The sequence below is a fragment of the Drosophila virilis genome, chromosome 5 (genome assembly GCF_030788295.1).
Source record: "Drosophila virilis strain 15010-1051.87 chromosome 5, Dvir_AGI_RSII-ME, whole genome shotgun sequence".
In the NCBI taxonomy this organism is placed as follows: Eukaryota; Metazoa; Arthropoda; class Insecta; order Diptera; family Drosophilidae; genus Drosophila; species Drosophila virilis.
In genome coordinates, this window is record NC_091547.1 from 19,657,684 (window position 1) to 19,685,366 (window position 27,683).

The 27,683-nt window shown below is 37.3% G+C and overlaps 1 pseudogene; it reads left to right on the top strand.

The window, feature by feature from the left end:
* The first annotated feature begins 161 nt into the window (after positions 1 to 161).
* Positions 162 to 24,310, top strand: LOC116649771 (uncharacterized; annotated as a pseudogene).
* Positions 24,311 to 27,683: the final 3,373 nt, after the last annotated feature.

Consider the following 27,683-nt stretch of genomic DNA (forward strand, 5'->3'; position numbering starts at 1 on the left):
GAGTGGGAGAGCACTAAACGATTGCTGCTGTAAGAGAAGAGTACAAAGCGAGCATTGCCAGTGCCTCGCTAGGCACATGTTCGGCCGAGAGGCTGCCAGAGCGACGTCGGCTGCGACGTCGGCTGCTGCTGTCGCTGCTGCTGCTCAGTTGCTGGCTGGCCTTTGACAGTGCAAGTTGGTTGCAGGCGCGCGCGCATCTCGTGTTGAGTTTTTTATACGTGTTGTTGTTTGTGGCTGCGCTGCTGCTGCTGCTGCTGTCGTTGTTGCTGGTGTGTTGCTATGGTTGTTGTGCGCTGCAGCGCATGCAACTGAAGTAACAAACGTGAGCACGTCGCGTGTCCTTGCCGGGCGTCTTCTTCCTCTTCTTCTTATTCGGCTACTCCAATTGAAGCGATTCCCCAAAGTGTGTGCATTGCGAATGCAGCAATAAAAGCGCCAGATCGCATATTTTTATTGGCTTGTGTTTACCGTTTTGGCTGCCGCATGCACCCTGCCGCTACCGCTGCCCGATTAGCCTGAAACGCCGCCGCGTGCCGCATGTTGCTGCAGGCTTAAGTGAGTGCCCCGCTGCGGCATGGCCAGCGAACGTTTAGCCGGCGGCGGCGGCGGGCGCCATGCACGCGTCAGCCCCACGCCGGGACGCGGCAGCAAAATAGCCTATACGCCGTGTCCGCGCTCCGAGCCGCCTCAGGATCTGGATCTGGATCTGCCCGTCACGGCGCGCAACTGCCTGGCCATACCCATGTCCGCGCTGCAGACGGCAAACGGGCCCAACAGCAAAGGTGAGTCTAGCTAATTAGTGTTACAAATTGGCAGCGGGATGAGAAGGCGTCTGCCTTGTGGTTATTCTTTGTATATACCCTGCATTTATAAAAAATTGTGCAAGAAGAGGGTACCTTGTAGGTATAGAAGGCGGGGATTGCGTTGAGGCGTTTTCCTAATACCCTGTAAATGAATGAAAAGGGCAGTTGTGCATACATATTAAGCGAAGCACAAATGTTTGTTTCTGTCATTCGGCAATGTGCACAGGGCATCTGCCAGTCGGTCACTGGCGACCAGAGCACCTCGTAACATGTTTTGGCATGCAATTGTTGTCTATGTTCGGGGCATAAATCAGCTAAAAAGGGCCGCCGCAGCCGTCTGCATTTGTGCCTGGCAATCAGACGACAGATATTTTCTACAGATATTGTTTTTCCTTTTTGGTTCTGTATTATTTTCACATTTGCCTTGACATGTTTCGTGTGGCGTTTGATGGGTTTTACACCATCCTCCGCCCTAACATTTTCATCTTTATCTGTATTTTGTCTTCGAATTTCGCAGCTGCCGCTGCCAACACGTGACGACTTTGATGGCGAATTCATTGTCAATGCGAAATTCAAATGGCAAATCAATTAAATGTTTGCCAAGAGAGCCAGCAAAGATAACGGCCCGCTAGTCGGGGCGAGCGTAAGAGCAAGAGAGCGGGACTAAAAGATTAACAGTTCTCTTTGGCTCAGCTGTGATCGGCGTAATCTTTTATCGCAACGTATAATTGCTCGCCATGGGAAATTTATAAAATTTCCCTTTAAGAGTATCAATGAAAGCGTTTTGGTATTTTTGAAGAAAATTTGAAATTGATTGAATTTGTTTGCATAAAGCAGCTCTTTTAAATGTTGTGTTATATATATTTACTTTCTTGTTCCTAGGAATGTTGTTAAATTAAATGGCAACGTTCTACAAAATTGAAAAATGTATGATATTTATTAGGAATTTTTCTTTAATTGCAATTCCTTTTAGTTTACATAGGATAAAGGGTAATCTGTAAATGATCTCTTATACGAGTTAGTAAGAATAACGTAATGATGACGATTTTAACAGAAAGGCTTTGTTGCATATTGATAAATATTTCCCCCAACTGTTTTGGATGTTTCAAGGTTTTGTCAGAACTGTCCATAAATTTAATTTGCAAGGTTGGCCCATCTATTTGTTTGATACAGTTGCAGGCGCCTCTCATTTGCTGTTAACAAAGTGTGGCCAAAGCGCCAAAATGCTCATCACTCGTAATTAGCCATGTTTTATGTGCCGTCAACAGACATTTGCCTCGCTGCCCGCTAACTGCCCGCCTGTACATTTGGCAGATAATAAAACAAGCGCAAACATCCGCTGGGGCGGCACTGGCAACATAATTTAAAATTGATAGTCAGCGGTGCACAGTTGCAAGTATCGAAAGGCAACATGCCACCGCTCGAAGTGACCCACAAAAGCTGCTTAAGACTGGGCCAAATAGCGTTCGAGCTGCTACTTTGACCCACTGATCGATGAGGCAAATCACAGGCGATATAAACAGCTGCCTAATTAATATTTGTGCAATACATCGACACTGTAAAAAAGTCAATAAAGTGGGCGGCGTTACCCCCCCCCTGAGCTAAGCTGAGCTCCCGCTGGCAACGTGCAACGTGCAACGTGCCACGCGGCGTATAATTTATGCAGCCTTTGATGCTGTTGCATATGCATGCGAAAAAAGAAAGCAAAATGAAATTGCGTATACGCCGCATAGCTAAAAGCCAACAGCTAAAAACAAACAATACACAACACTGGCTGCAATCAAGGTGCATGTATGGGTGTGTGAGTGTGCACATCCTGTTGCCAGCCTGTCACTGATTGCTTTTAGGGCTGCAAGAAATAGCTATACTCTGGTCTATGCGGAAGCTTATGAGAATATGTTTAGCATTGCAAATTGATTTTTTATTCTGTCAGCAGCTTTCACTTTTAAAAGATAAACAGTTTTATATTTCTTAAAATGACATTAGTTTTTTTATATTCTTCATTTTTTTTGTTTTACTTACAATTATGTGCAAGAAAAACACTTAAGCTTACTTAATTCACCTTTACATATCACTTACATTGACTCCCTACCACTATTTAAATTTAACATATGTATATAAAACCGATAAATTAGTAACTCTTACCAACACTTTTGACGAGTTTATCAGCCAAGGCAGCTTCTCATTAAGTAATTGCCCAACACTGAACAGAAGAAACGCATTTGAATTATGAAGTATTTACCAACAGCAGTAGGTAAATACTTAATAATTATAATGCGTTTCTTCTGTTACGACAAATGAACTCAAAAATGTTATAGTTCTCACTAACATTATGTTAAAGAGCAGGAGTTTTGGTGTTGAAATAAAATGTTGATAAAAACTTGTGATTAATAATGAAAGATTGAGACCAAAATGTTAACATGAATTGATTCGATGCAAATTTTACATGCAATTTTTAAACAATTGTTTAACATATTACCTGGTATACTGTTAAATGCTGTTAACTGAAATTTAAACAGTTGTTTAACATAGTATACGGTTAACTGCTGTTAATTGATCTCTAAGCAGTTGTTTAACATATTGTTACGTGCTGTTAGCTGATCTCAGAACTGTTGTTTAACATAATATACACATACCTTATATATAGTTTGATGGTTTTTGCCCTATCCAATTGGTATCAAAAGTTAAGCCAAATGGCAACAGTCACCAATTTGAATTGCCTTAGTTTTTGTTTATTTTATTCTTCTGGTCGGCTATCTGCTAACCTGTGCTGGCTGGCTGCCAAATGTCTAAATTATAGTGCGGGCTTGCCGGGCAACATTGATAAGTAGCCTGGCAACATGGCAGCTCACTTCATTTATCACAATTTATGGCTGTGCAGACATGCCAATTGGAAGCTGCAGGTGTTTTTTCTCATCTTCTATTTTCGTTTGACTATCTGGCAGCTTGGACACTTTGTTTCGCTTTGCTGCACCAAAGGGTAATGTTGGACTTGCACTTGACCTTGGACTCGAGCAGGCAATTGATTTGATGCGCTGCCAGAGATTGTCCCCGGGCCAAAAATGGAGTTGTCAGCCAAGGCTCTGAAAGTCGATCTTTTACCAGTCAGGCAACTGCTGCCATTTGCTGTCTCAGCTAATCTCTATGCGCCTCCTTGTCTGTGGCTTCTGCTCTCTTCTTTTGCTGGCTTTCATCTGCCCAGCCAAATCAGTTTAAGTCTTTCAACTGACAGCTCAAAGGCAGCTTAATAAAAAAGACTGCATGCATATACATATTAATTTGAATGTTCGCACAAAAGACTAAATATCCTTTTGTTATTGGCTTCCATCAATCCTGCTGTAGTAGCTGTAATCTTATGTGGGCAAATAATTTTGTATGCCTTGCTTTAAGTCTGAAAGAAAGCTAAATAATCACGCTTTTGTTGCCATCAAATTCAGACTTTCTTGAAATATTCATAACGGAAACTCATTATTTGCTTGTGCAGCTTAAATTGCGTGCGAGCGAAACGTTTACGAATGCAACACACAGCGGAATTAAAAAATCAAATGCTCTCTCGAGAAAACAAACGCAAGCAGCATTGCATAAAATTCTTAACTGTATGTGCTTATTGTTAAATGATTTTGTGCAATTGCAACAGGTGAAATAAGCTTTTTCAAACCTATAAATATATATATTCCTGTTTAGGAGAATAAGTTCAGAGGAGCCAGCAACCCTAGAAACTACAGAAGCGTTAACACTATTCTGTTAAATAAAATACATATAACGATCTATCTATCGATAGGCATAACTCAAAGATTATTCGAGGTGACTAAACCAAACTTGCTTTGTAAATTCTCGTGCATTAAACATATATTATGAATATTTTAATTGTTTGACATTGCTCCCCCCTCGGCGTATCTCTTAGTCGATTGCTGCCAACTGGCACATTTACACATTTCTGCAATTGCCCGTATATGCAGCTATAATTACTATAATTAACTGTAAACTAATTTCGTATTTAAATTACTCAATTAAGCTGGTAAATATTCTAAGCCTTTGTTGCGGCTGGTTCTGCAATTTTATAATGCCAGACAATGCTTTGGCCCCCTTTTAAATGGAGGGTTGGGCCGTTCCGCCAACCCGTTTAGCCTTCTTTTTGCAGTGCTCTGATTTATTTATGCGAAAAGCGAAAAATGCCATTAAAAGGAGCTGAAAATATGCTTATGAAAAGAATTACTTTTGGCATGCCCAAAAGTCTAAACAATAAAAATATTTAATGCATACGCGAAGCGTTCCACTAATGTCATTGTTTACGGTGCACGAAGTGGGCGTACCGCTGCCACGCCCATCTGGTAACAATACAAATACAAGAACTGCTCGTAAACCCCATTTTTTTTTCTGGAGTATTTACCTACATTATTTTTTAACCACGGGAGCTGTACATGTGTGTGTGTTTTCATACACGTAAAATTTATGGGCTTACATGTGCCACGCCCACACGAGGAGCCGCCTACGCTGCTTGGATGGGCAGCGCTGCTTATCCGCAGTTTGCGGCATTAGAACACTCTGTTCGCAAAGTGAAGAAAAGAGTATATTAGTCTCTATAGAGCTAGAGCTAGATGAAACCCGAGTTTTCAAGAATCAATAAGATTTGATTGGTAACTACACTATGAACAGAGTATTGCGCAGTCGGCTATAGCCGGTCGGCTGCAAGGTTTTTACATTATTTTCTTTTTTACTACCCTACAGAAGGTTGGTTTTGGTAAGGGGCTTGGGAAAATGAAGAAATGCGCAAATAAAATAAATGCCAAAGACGTTGACGGCAAGCGGCGAGACGAGGCATGGAGATGCCTCCGATTCGCCCAGCAACCCTTTCAGAGTCACGTATGTTGCAAGTAGAACTTGCGACAGAGGCACAATTGGCGTGGCAACTGGCAGTTGTTATATTTTGCCTCGACTAAATAATAAATAATTAATATTAAATTTGCCATTACCAACCACAAAATGCATGCCACAATAGTTGCTTGCATTGTGTTGCACAATATAGAAAATGCAGTTTTCATGTTGCAACTGGAAATAATTCCGCACTACGTTCAAGTTCCCTCAATTCAGCTACAAGTATTATACATTTTAATGAAACTGACTGCAAAAGTGCGACATAATTGAAAATTCTGGTCTGACAGGCGGCTGAACGGGGTTTCCCCATGTCATGTGCTTGCTGATAAGCTCCTTTATGCCATTACAAAATATAGAACAGTTGGCTTTTTAACTCCTACCACACGTTAAATTTCAAATGAAGCAATCTAGAGATAGTTAAAAGTTGACTTAGGTTATGTTGCATAGACAAAATCTATGGAATTAGAGGAAAGACAGGGACAGTATTGAAAGGGGAAATTACTCATTACGAAAACTCATGACACATTGTAACACTGATACAACACTATACAACACTACATTGATAACACTCAGACGAAATATTGCACAACCTAAGCGCCTGAAGAAATTAATTTCCAATAAACTTCGTGATGTTATGTTCCAATTGAACAAACTATCTCCATCTTGTTGTATAGAAAAGAAACACAGCCAGGCCTTCAACGTGCAGATGCTTCGTTGTAAATAATTCAATTCGAAATTCACTTGCAAAAAATCAATTTCTATTTTCTGTTCATTTTCATTCTTGCAAAACCCAGTTACTGTATATTTTCTGTTTTCTCCAATGCACTCCCATTGCAAATTAGTTTTTCGCAATTTAGTTTCCACTACAATTGACAAACGAAAACGTAAATCGAGTGCGAAATTTGTCAGGCCAAACGCATCGACCAAAATTATTTGCAGGCCTCCATTTTTGCAAATTGGTTTCGGGCATAATTGCCAGCAATTTCCTGTTGACCACAAACAATTTCAGTCAACAGCAAACCATTCGAACATAAATAACAAACGTAATAATTAGCAGCAGTAAAATAAAGGATAAATAAAGTAAATATATTATATGGGAACTAGTTCTTAAAAGACCAGGCTCGGAGATATTCACAAAAAATAACAACTAACCCAAATTACTTTTGTATTTATAGTTTCTATCTTTATAAGATTTATATAATTATATATTTATATATCATATTATATATCATATTAATGCAATGTAATATATGTTCTCAAACAACTTGTATGTTTATAAATCCATTTTAAAACCGGGTTTAATTTCACTGGTAAAAAAAAATCCAAATAAAAGTATTACAAAATTGTCAGTTACTGCTGTACTCTTGGTAATAAACTTTTCAGATTAGATTTAAAGTTAATAAAATCCTACAGGAAATTCCTTTATCTTGAGACGAAAACTATTCATTTTACAACACTTTTTAACTGTTAAGTAAAATCAAATATATTTTACATTTTGAATAAGATGATTGTAAAATGTTTAGTTACGCTAATGTATGTTAAATATATCTATGGCACATTACAACATAATATATTTTACAACACTTAAATGAAATATTGTACGATCTGAGTTTATGTGAACGTCTTGAGATAGGGTTACATGATCTTTTTAAATCTGTTTGTATTTGATGTCAAATGAAAGGTTAATACTAGACTAAATCCAATCTGCATAGAATTATGTGACAACCCTTTCACCCATAAAAACAGGGTATTCAAACAGTATCATACGAGCCAAAAGCTTGTCACTGGCAGCGCCCGAAAATATACATTAATATATGACACTTGCATTCAACGCGATGAGAGCTAAAAATTTGTAGTCTATAGTTGGATATTTCGATATTTCGCGGGCCATGAATTATTTGGCTGATTTATTGCCATTAAAGTTTACAATGGACGCCCTGGCAAATGAATAATGACAGTTAAAATTAACGGGGGATTTTTCTTGTGAAATATTGTGATTCCTTGTGGCCCATTTTATATGTAAGTATATAATATATATGTAGTTTTTTCTGTTTTCTCATTGCTGTCGACATGATGAGTAATTGAAGAGCTGTCGCAAAGATACCCAAAATGCCAATTTTGATTGACATGGGAGGCATTGTGGGGCTTATCTAACAATACGCTGATTTTGGAAACCAAATTTACGACAGACACGAGGTGAAACTTATCGAAACCCAAAAAAAAAAGGTATCTTAGACGCCAGCGAGCCACTCGCAACGCAGTTGGGCCTTAAATGTCTGGCAGTTAATATCACTTTAAAAAGTTTATAAACAATTTGTTCAAATATGTATCGTGGCGCAATGCAAAAGGCATTGCAACTTACCAAATTGGATGTCAGCTTCGAGTTTGAGCCAAGTATTCTCAACTGTGAGCGCACGAATACGGCACGCAGCAAATTGGCCCAGTTGATGCACTGGCTCCGGCAGCTGCACGAGCAGCCATCGGAGCCGCTGCAATGCGATTATATGGGTGAGTTGAGAGCTCCTTCACCACCCGTACATAACTGCTTGTCCGCCTGATTGACTGATTGATGATCAATGCACAGTCGAATGCGTAAAAGCAGAGAGATTTTTCACAGTAGCAGCCTTTTGTATTGGAAGTGAAGACCTAGTCGCGGGCTGGGAAGAGTCAAAACGCAAGAAAATTGTTTGTATGCAATTTTAGTTCGCTTTAAACAAATTTTGCAACATCTTTTATGAAAAATTTGGCACTCTGGGGCTGAAAATTGGAATGTCATAACTTTGAAAAATATTTAAAAAAAATGCGGCAATATTTCATTGCACACCCGACCAAACATCTCCTAATCCCTAGTCCACACACACACACACCCCAATCAAGCATAAATTTCTGCATATGCCTTTTGGCAGCATTGAGGAAGCTGGGTGGGGGACAGTCATTGTTTGTCCATTTGCTGCGGCTGGCCTTTGGTCTTTATACAGAGAGGATGGGTAGGGCAGGCAGGCAGGATATGCCTTTTCTATAGCTCTGACATTTATGAAAGCTTTCGGTCAGCAGGCTACAAATTATTTAGATATCAGCACATTCGCTTGCCCCCTGCTTTTTATTACTGTTTGTGCAGTGTGTGTGTGTGTGCGTGTGTGTGTGTGTGCGTGTGTGTGTGTGTGCGTGTGGTAATTGCATATGTTAAGCGATAGCTGTGCGTCTAGTTATGCAAATATGCAATCAGAGACTGTTACTCATGTTTGCATATTTCCGATTTTTCAGATATTCAGCAGTTTTATAAAAGACATCTTTTGTCAGGGCAAATATCTTTAAGCTAGAAGAAAGTGACTGACGCTTAATTTCAATTAACTGTTTACTACAGTTTATTAGTTAATTTAAGTTTATATATTGAGTCTTAAATCCATTAAAGAATTCTTTGCATTCTGACAAAACAGATCCCAAAAGTAAATATTTATAATAAATAGCGTCGCTACTTTGGATTTTAGCTTAACTATTAGAAAAATATCCTTAAATTCATCTTAAATTAAAATTTGACTTAAGTTTCTTACTTTCTATACCCTGTACCCATTTAAAACGGGCTTAATGACTATGTTTTTTTGTTATCTACGACCCCAAAAGGAATATATATTCCTGATCAGCATTAATAGCACAGTCCATCTAGCCATGTACGTCTGTCTGTCCTTAGGTATGAACGCGTCGATCTCAAAACTTTTTAAGTGATTCCCCAAATCTTTGTTTTATATATTTAAAATGCATTACTTAAAATCTGATTTGAAGTTTTATATGGCCATACATTATCCTTAGTTTTCCGGCCAAACAAGTTTATGGTAGATGATAAACGTCTTTCAACAACTGCATAAATTGAAGGGCGAATGAAGTTTATCATGCATTTTAATGTGGCATGCAACATAGAGCCGCAAATGGGAAATGCAACAAATGCAGATGGCGACTGTTATTTGTGGCGTTGCCATAAACATTTTCACAGTTGCCATAAAAAAATAATATCAGGCTCATACGTATGTATTTACTATATGCATGTCGTTTTCCGGCCGCGAATTTTCATTGCGTTCTCGCTTTTCTTTTGCCGCTTTTCTTGTTGGTATTTTGGTATTTACGCGTAATTTGCACAACATTTTTCAATTTTATGACGGAAATGAATGACGTTGTAATTTATGTTGTGTGCATGGGCGGAGAATTGCGAGTGGCGCGGAAGGGAGCGGTGGGCGTTGGAGCATGGTTTTGGCCGGAGGGTATTTCCCTTTTTGGTGGGTGTGGCGGCAAAGCAATAAACTGGCCAAAAACAGCTGCCAACGCGTTAGCAAAAGCGGACGCCAACTGATTTACTTGCAGCATCACAAACTTCACTGTTCGGCTCTGTTTGGATACCCTGTAAAGGAGGTTGTGTTGGTTGTGATGGTTTCGAACAGGCCTAAATAAATGTCTATAAGCCCAGGACCTCAAGCCAGCAAACCAAATATATAAAATAGATATCTACAAACAATATAGAGAAAGTATAACTGAGTTATGTTTATGCACAAATCAGATCTAAAACAACCTTAATATAGAAATTAAGGTAAAGATAAAGCCTTAGCTTTTGATTCAATTCCACAAATCATAAATTTCGCATAAAAGGCACACAAGTTTAAGGCTGGGTACAGGGTATTTTCTAGTCTATTATTATCAGCTATAGATGTCGGTCGTAAAATTGCAAATTTCAGGAGGTTTTTTGTTGTTGTTCAAGCTGTGAAATAAAGTTTTGCTTATATTGCTTTTAAAGAAATTGAAATCATTGCGTCAAATACTTAAAAGGCCTTCTTTCAAAATTGACTGATGGAATATCAGGGTCGCTAAGCTGCGCTGACAAATGGGTGTGCGCCCCTCCACACAAACATATCGCCAGTTGGCAGTGAACAGCTATGAAACTAATCATATGTGAAACTATAGAGTCTTACATGTAGTTCTCGAACAGCTGCGACAATCGTAAATCAATCATTAGCACTTTTCGATAACGAAACAGTGTTGACAAGTTCCTGACAAGTGCAGTGACATAGGCCATGGGGGGCTTTGCTGTAATCAATAACAAAATGAAAACTCAACCCAATTCCATCTGATTATAAGAAGCAAGCACAGCGTATGCCAAACACTAACCAAAAGTAACGATCCCCACACGCCCCCGTGTGGCATGAAATTTATGCAGCCGTTAAGCAGCTCATAATGGTTAAGAGTGGAAGCCAGGCTAAGTTGCACGGCCATGCGACACTTTAGTCAGGCCATGAAAACTAATTCGTTTAAAATTTATGAGCCAGACTATTTCATTTAGATCATAACGTGCATGCTGGCCCTAGCCTTAAACCAGCTAAAAGCCAGTAGCAGTCGGTACTTTTCCAAATTGTTTATGACTGGAATAACGCTTACAACTGGTTGCCGGGCAACTGACTTAAGTATTTATATCTTGTTTGCCATCTAGTGTAAGCAATGGGTTCTCATCTTCTAGCATTCACTTAAAAAGCATACAACTAAAGTGTGTGCCTTGAGAGTATTAATAAATAAAGCTAGATACTTTGATTGGTTTGCTATATGATCAATTTTCACATTTGTTATTTAAATATTTGGAGAATTTTAGTAGATTTTCTACCCTGAACCCATTGGAAATTTCTTAATATGATTATTGTTTGCAACAGACATTAGAACGCATCTGCGATACCTGCTTTCGTGATCAGAATTGCAAGTTGAGCTAGTCATGTTATAAATTTTAAGGCATAACTTGAAAATTATTAGAACTAGATGGACCGAAATGTTCTCATGGGTATCTCTAAGTCGGTTACTCCCGTTCAGAGAACTCTCACTGGGTTTTATTCTATTAATTATTATTTTTCTTAGCACTCGCATAGTAATTTGTATGTAAAGTTTTTTCTCTGGCATGTTTGGTCGGTTTTAATAAAAGTGTATCTTAAAAGTTGCATATAAATGTTGCAGTTGTCCTGCGACTGTCTTCACTTGCTCGTTGTTGCATGTTGCAGTTGCGTGTTGCCAGTTGATTCTGTTGCCTTCTGCAACTGGGCTGCGAAACTTTTGTGGCAAATAGCAAACAATAATAAACAAAATGCAGTTGTTTTGTGCCAGGCAGCATAACATTGGATCAGCTTTAATTTTAGCCCCTGAGCTCCCTTTTGATGCATGGCCTCCAGGGCAGGCTCGGTATGCAAGTGTTGCAGGATTTCGTTTCGAGCTGCAACACTTTCTGCTCAGCTGCAGCTTAGACACATGTAAATCACGTGTTCTCTCTCAAGGCAATAGAAAACCAAAGCTGCATTTGAATATTTCAGGGCACACATGTTGGGAGCTTAGTAGCTGACAAAAGCGAAATAATGGGATTAGAAACAAGTTAGACAAGGCCAACTTTAAGTAGAAAAGAGAGAGCATTTACAACAAAATGTGTATTAATAAATATATACACTTTTTGCAGAAGATAATCGGTTAATTAAAATAATAACGAGCAAAACGAAAAAATGAAAAAGTAAAAGTGGTCTAGCTGTTATGCCCGAATAGGGGATACCCTGAACCTTCTTCTACCCACACCAAACTCAGCCAGCTCTAGGGGAAGGGTGGCTATAAAATGAAAGATACTTGATTTGTTTATACAATTTCATTATTGATTATCGGAAAGAAACTCATAAGAGGACCTGCATACAACATTTCTCTAGCTTGTCTGGATTACAAACGGAGAAACGGACGAACAGACCTACAAACATGGCTAGCTCGACTCTGCTTTTAATGCATGATCAAAAATATACATACTTAATATATTTTTAATAAATACTTCAGACATCAATTCATTGTTTGGAAAGGTGGGGGATTAGCTGACTAAGTAGTATCTTGCCCGTCTATACGGTAGGCCTTTAAAGCATCTATAACTCTGCAGAAAAAACATTGCACTTTAATGGCAGGCCCATCAGTTGTATTTTGCGAGTGGACAAAAGACATTTATAATTGTCATTACAATTAGCTACGAAAATGGCCAAAACAAAGTACAGCGGTTTAATGGCTGCAAATTAGCCAGAAACCGCAAAGCAAAGCATAAAACAGAAAAAATAAATAAAAGTAGTAAAAAAAAAAGTTTATTAAAGCAGCGGAAAACGGCAAATGACTTCCGCGCTACCAAACTTGTGCTTTGCCGAGGTCAGGAGCTGCGGGAATTGTCAGTTGGCCAGGCGGCAGAACAGAATCAATAACACGCTAGAAAAAGCACGCAGGATAAACGCAGACAAAAAAAATAGAAACAGAAAAACGAAAAATAAAAACAACAAAATGTTGTTTGTTGCAATACCCGCACTTGAGATATTACTAAGGGGTATGCTCGGCTTTATCGTGAGCATGTCCAGATAGTTCACAGAGTACTGCAAATAGTTATATATATAAATTCCTTATGAAATTGATAAGAGTTATTTCTTATATTTATATATATTTGGGACAAACGCTGCAAGACAAAGTTCGACCGCCACGTTCCAAAAGGTCTTAGAAACTGAGTTCTAAGCCCATCGAAGCTTCTCTAAAGTGGCCTTTTGCCAGATTTTAAAATACTATTTCGAGCTCTTGAGCTATTTTAACTTGCGCTTCTTTGATTCTTCATTTCAAATGTGGAGAGAAGAGTTTTCTATGAACTTTAAAGAGATATCTTTAAAAATGGTTTAGGTAAATCCAAGTCGTGCCCACGTTATCAAATACATTCATTGTGTTAGTTACGTTTTCCGCTTCCATTTGCCGTTGCTGTGGGTGGACGTATCACGCCCTGTATATGCCTGGCATATATATTATTGAACCTATACGATTCCATTTCATTTGACGTTAATTTGCTGCGACGTGCGCTAGTTTGACGCGGCGTATGAAAAATCCATAACGTAAATTGTATAATAAATAATTAATTACTCAAAATATCAGCGACGATAAATGCCGAAGTGTCTTGTGCGTACGTGTACATGTGTGTGTATGTGTGTGCGTGTGTGTGTTTTTCGGGCCGCACGGCGTATGCGCAACAAGTGAGGAAAGCTTTTGCCATCATTTTTCATTTGTACTAAGTGCAAGTTTTGAATATTTTTGATGCCGTCATATATATTTGAGCTAATGAAAAGCGTTTCGAACCCAAAAACGTTGCGAAAAGCTTGCCCGAACTGTCAGTTGAATATTTAACGCAAAACAACGCAGTCGAAACGTATTCGTATTCATATTAATATTCGTCTTGCGTTCGAGTTGTAAGCAAAAGAAAAATGAATACGTAAAAAAATAAAATAAAATTAAATTTATATACAAATACAAAATTTGTATATAAAGAAAGGGGCATGGCCTTATGTCTGTGTGACAAAATGTGGCGTGTGAAAAGTGTTTGTGAAAAGCGTGACGCGTGTGTGTTTTATTTATAAAAGGTGTTTTTCTCATCTAAATATTTTCTACAATTTAAATGAATTGAATATAGAAGTTTGCTTTTACTTGGCTACAACATTCTATTGATTTCTTTTTGTGTGCCAAGCAAGCGCTCAACTGTTGTCTAATTACTGTGCAAACCCACGAATATTACGTAGCCGACACGGCTGACACTGAATTTCGCATTAAGGTCGCGCAAAAGCTGCGGCTCTTTTTTCCTGCGGCGGGATTAGCTAAAGCAAAGATAAGAAGCCTTGTGCGGGCTTTATATAAAAATGGTTTTAAAGAAATGGTTCATCATATAAAGTATTGCCAAATTAAGTATACGACGTGAGGCACGTGCAAAGTTGCAAAATCATTTGAATACTAAGTGCAGAAGTGAAATATTTAAACAAAACTTTTCTTTTAATATAAATTCTATGTGCATGAGAAAAATAAGAAGTACAACAAATAACAACATTGCAAAAGATCAAGAAATACAATTAAAAACCAAATAAAATAAACAACATATAAAATAGTTCAAAAGAAAAACTAAAAGGAATGCGTTAATTAAAATTCGCCTTTCCTAATATTTATATATATGTGAAATATTGATTTCAAATGGAATAAATTGCACAAAGTGATTAATATTAATATTTAATACTTTCTTAAAAGCAAAAAAAAAAAATAAATATCAATCAGCTATATAAATGCATGTTCAACTAAAATTTGAATTGTGAAAACGATTTTAAATAAATTCGATTCCCATTAACATTTATTTTATGCACAATATTTATGCAATAAATATATTAAATAATAAAATGAATTTACAAAAAACTTATAATTGTATAGAAAACATAATTAAATTAAAATATGCCCAAGTTTGAGTAAAATATAAAAATGTTAAATTAATTAAATTGATAGAATTTCTAAAAGCATCACAAAGATTTCAAATAACTAAAAAGCCCAACCCGCAATAAAATGTAAAAAAATTTCCTTTTTTCAGCTATTAATTGGCTTTATCCAAGAGCTAAGCATATGTATCTATATGTATGTACAAGTATCAGCTATATATATATATATCTATATGGTTAAGCAATATTTACAAATCATATGCCAAACATTTACACAGAATGCTTTGTGTAAATTGCGGCAAAAAACACGCCAAATTGTGTCAACGCATTAAATGCTAACCTGCCGAATCATTCAGCAAGACTAACACATGGGCATAGCCGCAGCCACAATCATCCACCCGCACACACACACACACACACGCCACTCAAGCACACACACATTGGTTTGGTAGTACACGCCCACAAGGTCAAGGGCCGTCTGCCTCTGCCTAGGTCATGTACGAGTACAACTTAAATGCAACCCTCACGAATATTCAAAGTTACTTTTTGCGCGCTGGTTGTGCTTTCTTTTTGGATACCCTGTAAAAAGGGGAGCAAAGCAGGCAGCGGTGTGCTGCCGTATAAGGCATATTTAAATATATAAACTCCTAATTAGGTTTGTCGCACAGTTTAACTCAAAGATTACACTTGTGCAACCAGTAAAGTCCTTAAATATAAAGACCTTCCCTCTGCTTGTCCCCAATCGCAACCTCATTAAATCACTTATTAATTGTTAAAGCTATTCAGTAGCTGCAATAAATTTATATTTGTTTTCGTACAGGGTAGCTTTCGGCCCACTATGCCATCTTAGCCTACTTAAGCAGCTAGCAAATGAGATCCGCACACATATAGAAATATATATATATATATATATAAATATATATATATATAAATACTACTTATGTATCGGTTATATGTGATTTCGCTGTTTATTTTTGGCGCTGGCACGAAATGAAATTGAGGAACGAGCGAAATTTAATTTTTATGGTTATTATCACTCATTCTTGAGAGTTTTCTATTTGGTCGCTTGATTGTTTCATTGTTGTTTGTTTTGATTGCTTGACTGTGCGTGTGTGTGTGTGTGTGAGTTAACGATGAGCACTATTGTTGTAACTTGTGTCGTAAATAGATTTAATTATAGCCAACATCGTTGGCCAAGCGCAATTTTCATCGCACCAGGCACTTGACAATGGAATGCTGTAAAAACTTTATGACCCACTGCTTATTAGATCGTTGGGGTTCTGCGGGGTTGTGTGTTGTATATGTGTGTGTGTGTGTGTGTGTGTGTGGGTGCGTGTGTATGGACAGTTTAAGTGTCTGCTGACAGGCAGCATTTAGCTGTTGATTTTGCATGTGCAATCTCATAATATCACTCATACGCAATTTATGAGCCATTCCCAGCACAAGCTATCTTATAAATACTCTAAGCTATTAATACTCGGTCATCTTATAGTGATGTGCTCTATTAAACTGACTTGTTTTGATGGGCTCCAGCTTTTGTTAGCTGCGTGTGTCGTAAAAGCTAGCAGTATTTAATAAGATTAAGTTTGAACCGAACGCAACCATAACGAGCACTTCACTATAATTCCCAAATAGTTATGGTCGAAGCTAAGGGTAAGCCGTCATATATTACTTTCTTCCATTCCACATCAGGCTAAAATCTGTCAGTTTGAAATGAAAATGTGCAGTAATAGAGCGGAAGCTTAGTTTATTTGAAAAGCATACTTAAGCTTGGTTGTGCTGTTAATTATAAACGATCTTGTTGGATTGTGTATAGGGTATTAAAATATGATATGTGTTTGATTATGTTCGATTTTAATGGCTAACATTTTTATACCCTTGTAGTGGATATTATAATTTTGTGCTAGAAATGTGTTACGCATAGAAAGAGACATTACTGACCATATTCGAGATCAGCTTAAACATCCTTTTCTGTCTGCTTCTATACGAACTAGTCTCTCAGCTGTTGTCTTGAAACTTTGCATAGGCCGGTCTTTATTTTGCAGGCGGTACATATGTTGGTACTAGATGGATCGACCTACTATATAATATACTTAGTATATAAGTTCTTGTCTGGAAAACATCTTTGTTTATCAAGATTTCTTGGAAAACTCCGGCATTTAATTACGGCTTACAACGCTACTTTCATACTACCATATTATATGGTCGAAAAGGGAGCTTTTGTGTGGCAAAACATTCTGTTTAAAGTCTGAAATTAAACTAAATAGTGTTAAAATATATATTAGCTGAAGTTAGAACAAGTCAGATTATGTTGGATTAGACTTAATTGGGAAAATGGACCATACTTGAGATTTTTGAAGGTTTGATTTGTTTGTAGAGTTTGTAAAAATCTTAATGAAAATGTGAAATAAATTTGCCCAGAAGCATTATTTCCTGCTGATTTACGCATACCTGTCTGCATACACAAATTATCAACCGGAAACTGTTTTCTTAATATTGGCAAATTTTCATGAAATTCCATTCAATATTAAACTTTTTATGATAACATCCTCTTAATTTCCGTTTTCTAATAACTTTTACGTTGACTTTCACGAGTTTGTTTTCTTATATACTTACCATTAATCCATTTTGATGGTTGCGTTTTAATGCCCAACAGCCAAAGCGATTGTTATAAATGACTTTTCAAGAACTTTTCAATTTGCTCGGCCCAGCGATTTTGGCTGCTGTGATTCCGAAGCCGATGCCGATGCCAATGCTGTTGTTGAAATTTATCGCTCAATGGCAATCAATAAGCGGCAGTAGAACTAATTGCGTCGTGTCTTGAACTAATTAAACTCACACAGATATACAAATCTCGCTCTTTCTCTTCCTCTGTCTGGCTGCCTATCTCCGTCTCTGTTGCCGGCTAAACCCCTTTTTGGCAGCAGCTAATTGCTGGCCCTTTACAGCTTGACTTTCCGTTTTGGCTGTTCGCGTGCCCAAAGAAAAATATAAGCTACGTCTACTCACTGCATTTAGTCGACTTTTAGATACCCTACAAACGGTCGTTAACTCACTGAATGAAGCTAATCTAAAAGAAATGTGGTCTTGATTTCAGATCTTAAACATATCTCAGTTCTCTTTAATATTTAACACATATTTTACATCTGCGCAATATACCCACTTTGCATTCAGTAACAGGGTATATTTCAGCTACTTACACACCAGAAACTTAAGGCTCGTGCTCAAGTTTCCTTCGTGAGCGTGTTGAGTAATTTTCAACTGCTTAGCAGCGGAAATGGGTAATTTCCGCAGCTGCTGCCACAAAAAAAAAAAAAAACAACAACAAACTACAGTACACGCACACACACCCATACACAGTCATGTGTGTGTGTGTGTGTGTGTGTGTGTTTATGTTGCGAGTTAAGCGCTTTTGACTTTTTGATTGGCTTTTTGTTCCAAGAGCAAAACGGAAAATTACTGCCAAATTTGCGACAAGCTGAGCATTAGGGAAGTCAATTATAAAACGTAATACATATTGATAGACTAACAGATACTCTGTTGGCAATTTTCCATCATTTTTATATGTTTCTATTAAACAACTTGAATACAGAAATATCCTTGACTTATTTTTGGATATAGTAAGCCCTTTATCTGCCTACCTAAAATGAAGGAGATTAACGACATGAACTAAAGGGTGTTTAGATAGTTCGCCTCGTAGGTTGGACGCAGGGGTGGAGCTTCTCTGTGATGGAATCGGCCTGGATCCTGACAATCGCAAGGTCCAGAAGAACGTCAGCATCGTTTTATGAGCAGCTCCTTCGTTGAACTTTGCTGCTTTGCTTTGCTATTACATGTTTTATCTAAGTATAAAGAACTTTTAAAGAAATGTTAAAGATACATTTCTTAATCTCAAGGCAGACTAAAATATCTTACTCCAATTAGAAGTTTCTCAAAAAACCGGCTGTACATATACCAAATTCTGTTAGAACTAAATGAAATTGAAAGGTGCGTTTACATTTGCCATGGCTACGTTTTGGCTGACTAATTAAATCTTTGCTAGCAATTAATTTATAAAAACCAAATGCCAACAAAATGCTGAGCAAATACGCACGCAGCTAAATATAGACCCAAGAAAATGACAAAAAAAAAAATAAATGTTCAGAAAATTCGCTGAAGCGCAGTGCGCAAAAAGCATTTGACACAAATTTGCTTCGAACCGGTGAAAAGTTGTTTCTACCTGTTGCAAGGGAACTTCTCTGTTTTTCTTCTCTTCTTTTTACCTTAACGTGTGACTACAAGTTTTCATTAAGCTTTAAATTGAAGCACTTTATTATGTTTGGCAGGTCAAAAGCAAATAAATTAAATTGCCTGACCTCAAAGCGGGCAAATGAATTTAACTCAATAACAAAGTAAATAAAAAAGCAAACAAAACAAACTGAAAACCCAAGCAAACGCACACATTCACAGAGACTAAAGTAAATACAAATAAGCTGGATGGTAAACACACACACACACACACATACGTATACCCTGCAATTCGTATACACGGCCAGGCTCAAAGGGCAACATAACGAATATACACGAAATTGATCAAGTGTGCGGACAACGGCAGCGACAGCAGCACCTGCACCTGCATCGACCCACCATCAGCAGCCCATTCAATAGCACCAATCAGCCACACAGGACACTCATAGACATCATTGTATCAACTGCAACAACAACAACAACAAAAACAACAACATGAATTTAATGTTTCGCAAGAATTTTCGCGAGGGCGCCAGCAAATCCGGCGGCGGCGGCGGCAAGCTTCAGTCGAAGGCAAATCGCACGAAACGTTCGCGGGATATGGGCCTGGTGCAGCAGCCGGAGGAAATACATTATCGCACCCATCTGTTTTTCTCGCCCAATCGACCCGGCTATGATGTGGGCGAAGGTAAATTGTCGCCAAGCAATTCAATAGCTACATGAATACCATTGCACACTCTCTTTCTCTCCCTCTCTCTCTCGCTCTATAGTTGTCTGTCTCTGTCTCTCTATCTTTCTTACTCTCTCTTCATATATGTCTATCTCTTTCTTGCTCTCTCTTTCCATCTCTGTTGCGCTTTTGTGTTCTGCTTTAGCCCTCGGCTCAGTTATTTGCGCTCCATTAACCCATTAACTCGCTCCCAATTCATTTTTACATTTCATTCCCATTCCCATGCACATTCAAATGTTTACATCAATTTTCCAAATGGAGACAGCGAAAAGGACTCGCCAGCTGCCGATTGTTATGCAGGCGCGGTTAAGCGCTGATGGCAGATAATCGTTGAACATATTCAATTACCCAGCAGCATATGCGGCGTATACGTAATATATGCACATATCACGCATACGCAGCATGCGCCATAACAGTATTTAGACAAACAGCTGCGTGTTCCTGTTCATTATTCGAATTCAGAGAGCGAAATCAATTAAAAATTTATTTTTATGTGTCCATTGGAATATATAGGCATTTTTCTCTGTTAAAATTAATATTCCTTTTTATGAGAAAATTCGTTCTTAAAATACAACATTTTTTGAGTCAAACAAATTAAATTTATCATAAACGGCGATTGAGCCTATTAATTTTTTAATAAAAAAATGTCATGGAAATTTAAAATATATTTAAGATATATCATAGATAGATTTACAGCCCATGAGAAAATACGCTAAACTACTTTATGGTTATTTCCAAGCTGATATTGTCTTGTATCTGTCCTATTGTATCTGTCACACACTTCATTTTCCTATACATCACAGTCTAATGACATTTTCTTTACATTTGCCAATAAAAATTAGCTGGCTTTCTTAGGCGCGCATGCAGGAAACATTGCAATAAATAACAACGATGCGTATTGCTCTGACTTTATGCTCTATATAAATATTTTAGTTGGCAAGATTTAAGCTCAAGCGTTATCGAAATGCTCACGTGTTCCGCTTATCTACGAATTTCCAGTTGGCTTGGCTTTTAGGGCAAGAGAAGTATATGTAAGCTGCGATTCTTCTTCTTTTTTTTGGCAATGGTAATGTCCTTGAATGTTTAAAGAGCACAGATTATTTACTTTATATTGAAAAGGTCAAGCGAATGGAACTTGTGCACTTATATAGCGTATGTATATAATATTTATATATCCAGCTAACAATTAATTGCAGCAATGCGTCGCCTACTAATACCAAAAAAAAACAAGAGTTGAATATGTCTAGTTTTGTGTAAATAAAAATATCCGTAATATGTGCCTAACTGCAACAACAGAAAACAAAGAAAACTGAAAATAAAACTCTCATCGAACACTATCCCAACAAGCCTTTTCCCCGAATCCTGACAAGAATTCAATTTTCTAAATGCTCTCTCTCTATTATGATATTTTTTTGTTTTTTTTTTTTTTTTTGTGTTGTGTGTCCATATAAAATATCAACAGCATCCATTGCAGAACGATGTAGCGCACTATCGGGCATACCCAGTACCCCGACCACGTCCACGTCCTTTACACAGCCATCCAATCCCTATGAAGTGGACCTGCCGCAGCCGCTGGTCGATCGGTCCGTCTCGTTGATGCGTTGGAACGGCAGCAGCCCTGGCGGCGGCAACAGCACAAATAACAGTCTCATCAGGCTGCAGCAACAGTTGCAGCCGCAACAACAGCAGCAGCAGCAGCAGCAACAACAGCAGCTACAACAGCAGCAGCAACAATATGCCGGCTACTCGTATCAACAGCAGCAACTGCCACAGACTCTGAGTGCGACGAGCACGCTGCTAACAGCTGCCGCAGCGGCGACGCGGCAAGGTTTGAGCCAACGACTTGTCAAACTTGTTGTTGTGGTTGCTGCCATTACTACATCAAAAACGAATGCATATATATACACTGCAAGAAAATATCAAACTAATCACAATAAAAGCTCACAACCAGCATCTGTTGTGCCTACGTATGTTGCATTGGCTCCCTAAACGCACACACACACAAACACAATAATATACACACGTTTTCCTTAACCAAAAAAAAAAAAAAAAAAAAAAAAAACAAACCAAAACGAAACCTATTTTGAGTGTACTTTAATTTGTACACTTCCTCGTGTTCTTTCTCATCTTGTTGTTGTTGGTGCAAGTTCTTTGTTGTGTTGATTGAATACTGAAAGCTAGACATGTTTTGTACACGCTTGAAAGCTTTTGCGCTCTATTGCCTTTAATTTGATATTTGACATTCAGCAAAAGTTTTGAAAATGTTAAGTTTTCAGTATTTCTAGCCAGCTTGCTAACGGAACCACAGCAGAAGCTTTAATAACCTAACAAAAGCTCGTCAACGCTTTTTAGTTGTGGCAACTTGTACTGGCAAGTCTTCTGCTTAAAGCTTTAAGCTCTCTGGCAATTTAAGCTAAAGGATCTGCAGCAAAAGCTTTTTGTGTTGCTTTTAAATGCGATCGACAAAAGCTCAAAACAGCTAGACACATTTTTTAAGATTTTCCTAATGGTACCTATCGTAACATTGTTGTGTCTATTTAACTATCTTGACTTTTCAATAAGCTAACGATAAGCTAACGTTGCCATAATTTTTTCAATTTTCAGGCAACTTTGGTGGGGGTGGTGGCAACGCGGGAACGACACGTGCGGAGCCCATCTCTTTGGCTACCTTGGATCGCGACTGTTTCATTATTCCGGTGCACAGCGTTGATCGCTTTCTGCCAGCCGGCATACCGGTAAAAAGCTCTACTTAATTCTTAACTCAGCAGCTTAAAGCTTATCCGCATTACTTTAGTTACCTGCTCTGAGCGCCGATGGTAAAGCCAGCAGCCCGCTCAGCGTTTTGGAGGTCTCCGATCCCAAGTTGTGCATACTTGTGCATCTCATGAGTCCACTTGAGGCCATAGATCCAGTTATGGAATCGCCGCTCTCCCATCCGCTGCTCAAGCAACGCGCCATTGCCTCGGAGCTCTTAACGGAAGTGCAGCAGGCGAACACAGCCGTCGGCGGCATGATACTAGCCAATATGGAGAAAAGCTGTAAGTGTATGAGAAATTGCACTACAAAAAAAAAAGAATTTAAATTTAATAAATATTTCGAGAGCTAGCTTTCGTTTCGCTAACAATAACAAATCCATTTTATTTTAGCTGAATTTCCTTTTATTTCGTATTATCTGATCAACACGATGCAAACGGATCCATCGAATTTCTATTCCAACCTGCGCGTCTCATCGCTCTCCAAATTCGAGCCAAAAGCACTCAAGTAAGATAATCAATGGCAATCGGCACATTTTAAATGCAAATTTGTGCTGTTCTAATACCCTGTAATTCATATTTTTGAACGAGATGTTAGGCTTAGTCTTAGATATAAAGCAAAGAATTAAACGAAATCATAGTTTCGATGAATTAACAGACACCGAAACATTCACCAAACTACTGGGTATCTTATATTCCACAATCTTAGCCGAAACTGTTAAACTGAAAATTAGTCCGATAACATATATGTTTGCTTAAAAAACAAAAATATGAGAAGTATAGGGTATATATTAGTCGATCATGTTGTAGAAACACAAGCTTATTATCTCTCTTAAAGCTTCACTTTATTTAGGGAAGCTTTAAGTCTTTAAGCTAAATGAATGTTACAGGGTATTTTATATTCCATCAGCTAAGTTGCTAACATCCCCTACCCCGCCCCTTCAGATACACTGCCGCCCACACGCTGGACCTGTACAGCGAGGTGGCTGCCATTTGCCGACCCCCGCTGGTGCTGCCCTCCAACGAAGCCGGCAGCTTCAAGAAGTCCCAAACAGCGGCCACCGGCTACATAATCAGCGTGTTCAAGGCAAGTGCAAGCTCTGGCCAAGATTAGCCTGCAACCATCTCATTTTTAAATGCAAAATGTAAAATGCGAAATTTAATTTCAGGTTTTCGAGGGTGACGACGGCGAGCGCTTCGAAAAGAATTGGCTATATTGGACGGGCGCGCGGATGCTTTATAGGCAAGCAGAGTTTATTCTATCTCTATCTCTATCTCTATCTCTATCTCTATCTCTATCTCTATCTCTATCTCTATCTCTATCTCTATCTCTATCTCTATCTCTATCTCTATCTCTCTATCTCTATCTCTATCTCTATCTCTATCTCTATCTCTATCTCTATCTCTATCTCTATCTCTATCTCTATTTCTACCTCTATCTATGTCTATATCTATATCTTTATTCACAGATACTTACCACGCGCTGCGGGCCCTCCGTCGCAATAGCCCTGCATAAGAGTACCTCACAGAAGGGGACAAAATGTATCTGTTGGTCTGTGAGTGTGCAGAGCTTTTGAAGGATATCTCACTGGCCGCCTTTTGATACCGGCACTGCGTGCCCGTCTGTGTGGCTATACAGGACTCTATCGACCAATACAGACTTTCTAGAAGCAAATACTACTATTTTTCTATGCTGTAAATAGAGATGAGTAGAAAAGTGAAAACTAAAAGGCAAATGTTAAGTGATTCAATTTTTAACTAAATATTAACTAATATATATAAACTAAATATAATATAACCCAAGACAAGCAACTTTAAAATTCTAATAGGCACACGCACACACGCACACCCAAACATACACACACACACACGTACAAGCAATATCATTAGCAAGTAGACAATATACTCAAGGTAACTCATATCGTATATATGTTAACTTTTCTATATATATAGACGCAACACAAATAGGACCATATCTAGTGTGAACAAAACGTTAAATACAACTTCCATTTTTTAGCCAGTGCATATAGATTTTCGATTCTAATTAAGTATACTATATAAATATATGTATAGCCAAGTTACGCTGAATTTTAATTATAACTGAACAAAATCTTTGCGCTGAAATGTAGGCTATGAAATTACAAGTCAATTCTTAATTCATTAGTGTTGATTAGTTTGTATACCGATCGATATATATATATACACATATATACATTTATATATTACGCTCTTATATATAGTGTATCGAAATCACATTTTAATGGGTTTCACCAACTAATCAAAAAGTGCTACATGAAAATGTGAAAACATTGCCCAAATCTAACAAATATCTGCCAACAAAATGATGAAAATAAATACAAAAAAAAATTTCAAGACGAATAAGATAAACAGCTCTATTAAAGCCAGCTCAAAAGATATTTCAAAGCAAGCCAAATAAGAACTTTTTAAAATAATCATTTTATTCGACAATTTAAATAAATTGCTTAGCTGCAGCTGAACAAATAATATAATATTAATAATAATAATTATAACAAAATAAAAACAATAAGTAGCTTAGTTCTTATGCATAAGTTAGGAGCTGTAAATACTTGAGTTTGAAACATATTTAATTCTGTTTGGCATATATCTAATTTTGCACAATAATAACAAAAAGAAAAAATCAAAAAAAAAGTGCTGTGATAATTAATCAGAAATTTAATGTAATGAAATGAATTCGAGTGCATTCGAATTGCAGCAGATTCATAAATAATAATATCCACAATTCTCTGTATGACTTTTATTATTTGTTACTTTAGTTAAACACTAAGAATTCTTTTGTTAAGTTTTCAGTTTTTTTAATATTAATATTATTTAAATTTACTTATCTATTTCTTCGACAAGCGCAGACCTAACCACCTAAAACTAACAACAACTGTACTGTATCGTTGAGCTAACTTTAATTTAGTTTCATATCGAAAACGTTTCCTTGTTTCCTTTCAAACTTACCCCTCTGCTCGTTTTCCCCCCTAAGCCACCCTCTAGCTATTGTTGTTCTTGTTGAACGTTCTTCTATAACTATCCACACCAGAATACACTACACCACACTACACTACACTACAGATACGCATCTCACCATTTGTCACACGTTTCGTTACACTCTTCTCCCCACTGCAAATAAAATCAACTGTGAGTATAATATATATGCATATAATATTGATAATGATACGGATGGATTACATTTATGATAAAGTTAATTATTATTCTATATATATATATAAAAACATTTGGGTTTGCTTGATCTTTGGAACGAGACCCTTACGTTCCGCGGGCAACAGCAAAAAAAAAAAAAAAACCAAAAACAAAAGAAACACCACAAAACACTTTTCTATAACTTTTTTTAAACAAAAACAAACATTTTGTAGCGAAAATTGTGCAAGTTTTAAAAACAAAAACAAAATAATTTAACTAAAGCAAGTTATATCTATGATCATATGGTCTCTATATAATACTAAAAAAAAAAAAGCAAAACCAAACTCTAAAACTTAAACAAAAATTTAACTTTAAACTAAACACGAATTTTTCTAACTACGCAAAAAAGAACAGAAAACAAAAGAAGAAAATACAAGAAATCAACACTTGAAGCCAGAAATCCTTTTGCGACAAATGGTTTTTTGTGCGGCTTGAATTCGAGACGGTCTGGCAACCCTGGCGACGCATTTCCAATGCAAATTGCAAACAGTTAACAAAAGCGCATAAAGAAGTTGTCCGGCGAGTCGCGGCATTGAATAAACCAATGAAAATTTGTAGCTAATTTTGCCTAACAAAAACCAAAACAAAACAACAAAACAAAAAGCAACAACAAATGTCTTAATATTTATAAATTCTCATTTGCAAGGCAAAAGGCCGAGTCGCAAAACAAACTAAATAAATTTGTGAGCCATATGCAGCAGCCGAGGCGAGCGTTTAAATATTACAATATATATATATATATATATATAGAGGCTACTACACACACTTATATATATATATATATGTGATCATGTAAAAGATTGACACACAAAATGCAAATAGGAACATTAAAAAAAAAACTTCTTTAAAAAAAAAATACACAAACATTTTAAAAAACCTCGAAACAAAAACAAAACAAGTTGTGTTTTTCTTATTGTTTTTTGGCATTTCTTTTGGTTTTTGTCATTTTTGTTTTCTCTTTGGGATTGGCTATTTTACAGACAACACTCAAATGATTCGGCCACACTTAACATTTGTCATGCCTCATTCATGCGTCCTTCTTCTTGCCGGCCGACGAGCTCCATTTGGTCAAGTGCTTAGGCCCCGCCCCCGCGCCCACGCCCGTTGCACTCATGTGCGCGGGATTAAGTCTTAAAGTGTCCTGCGGGTTTTGAGGAATACGCAACGCATCCTGCATTCAATCCATGAATTTAACCAACTAACCAACCACCTATAAAAATGTTTTCAGTACGAAAAATAAGTGTATAAATTATGACAAATCTTCAAAAGTAGCAGAAACTAATAAAACATATTTTGAATGTCTAAATAATATATATATTAGCCATATGTACCTATACCAAAGATTAACCAGGCAACTCGCAGGCCAGCCCTCGTATATATATATATATAGTGTACGCACCTAGAAGAAACACAAAAACGAAAGATTTTGAAAAGTTCTCCAAACTCGATTCCTAAATGTTTTTCAAGTTCACGCAAATTTAGCACAAATTGGATGTATTTTTCGATTGTTGTACATAGAAAAAAATTGCACTAAATGTGTCTAAAATAACCGATATATCTGATATTTATATATATATATATGTAAACGCCATAAAATACAGATATTGATGTTGTGCTTAGTTTGTAATATTCTCAAAACTTCTAAATGTGCAGATTTAAATATATACTAAAAAATAATAAGTAAAACTAAATGGAATGAAAAGCAATTGTAGGCCTTGGGCAAGTGAACCCAAAATAAGATTTGTTGATATTTCAAAAACAATTTTGAACACTTTTCGTGCTGAACAAGAGTAATTTCTATATAAGAATTCAA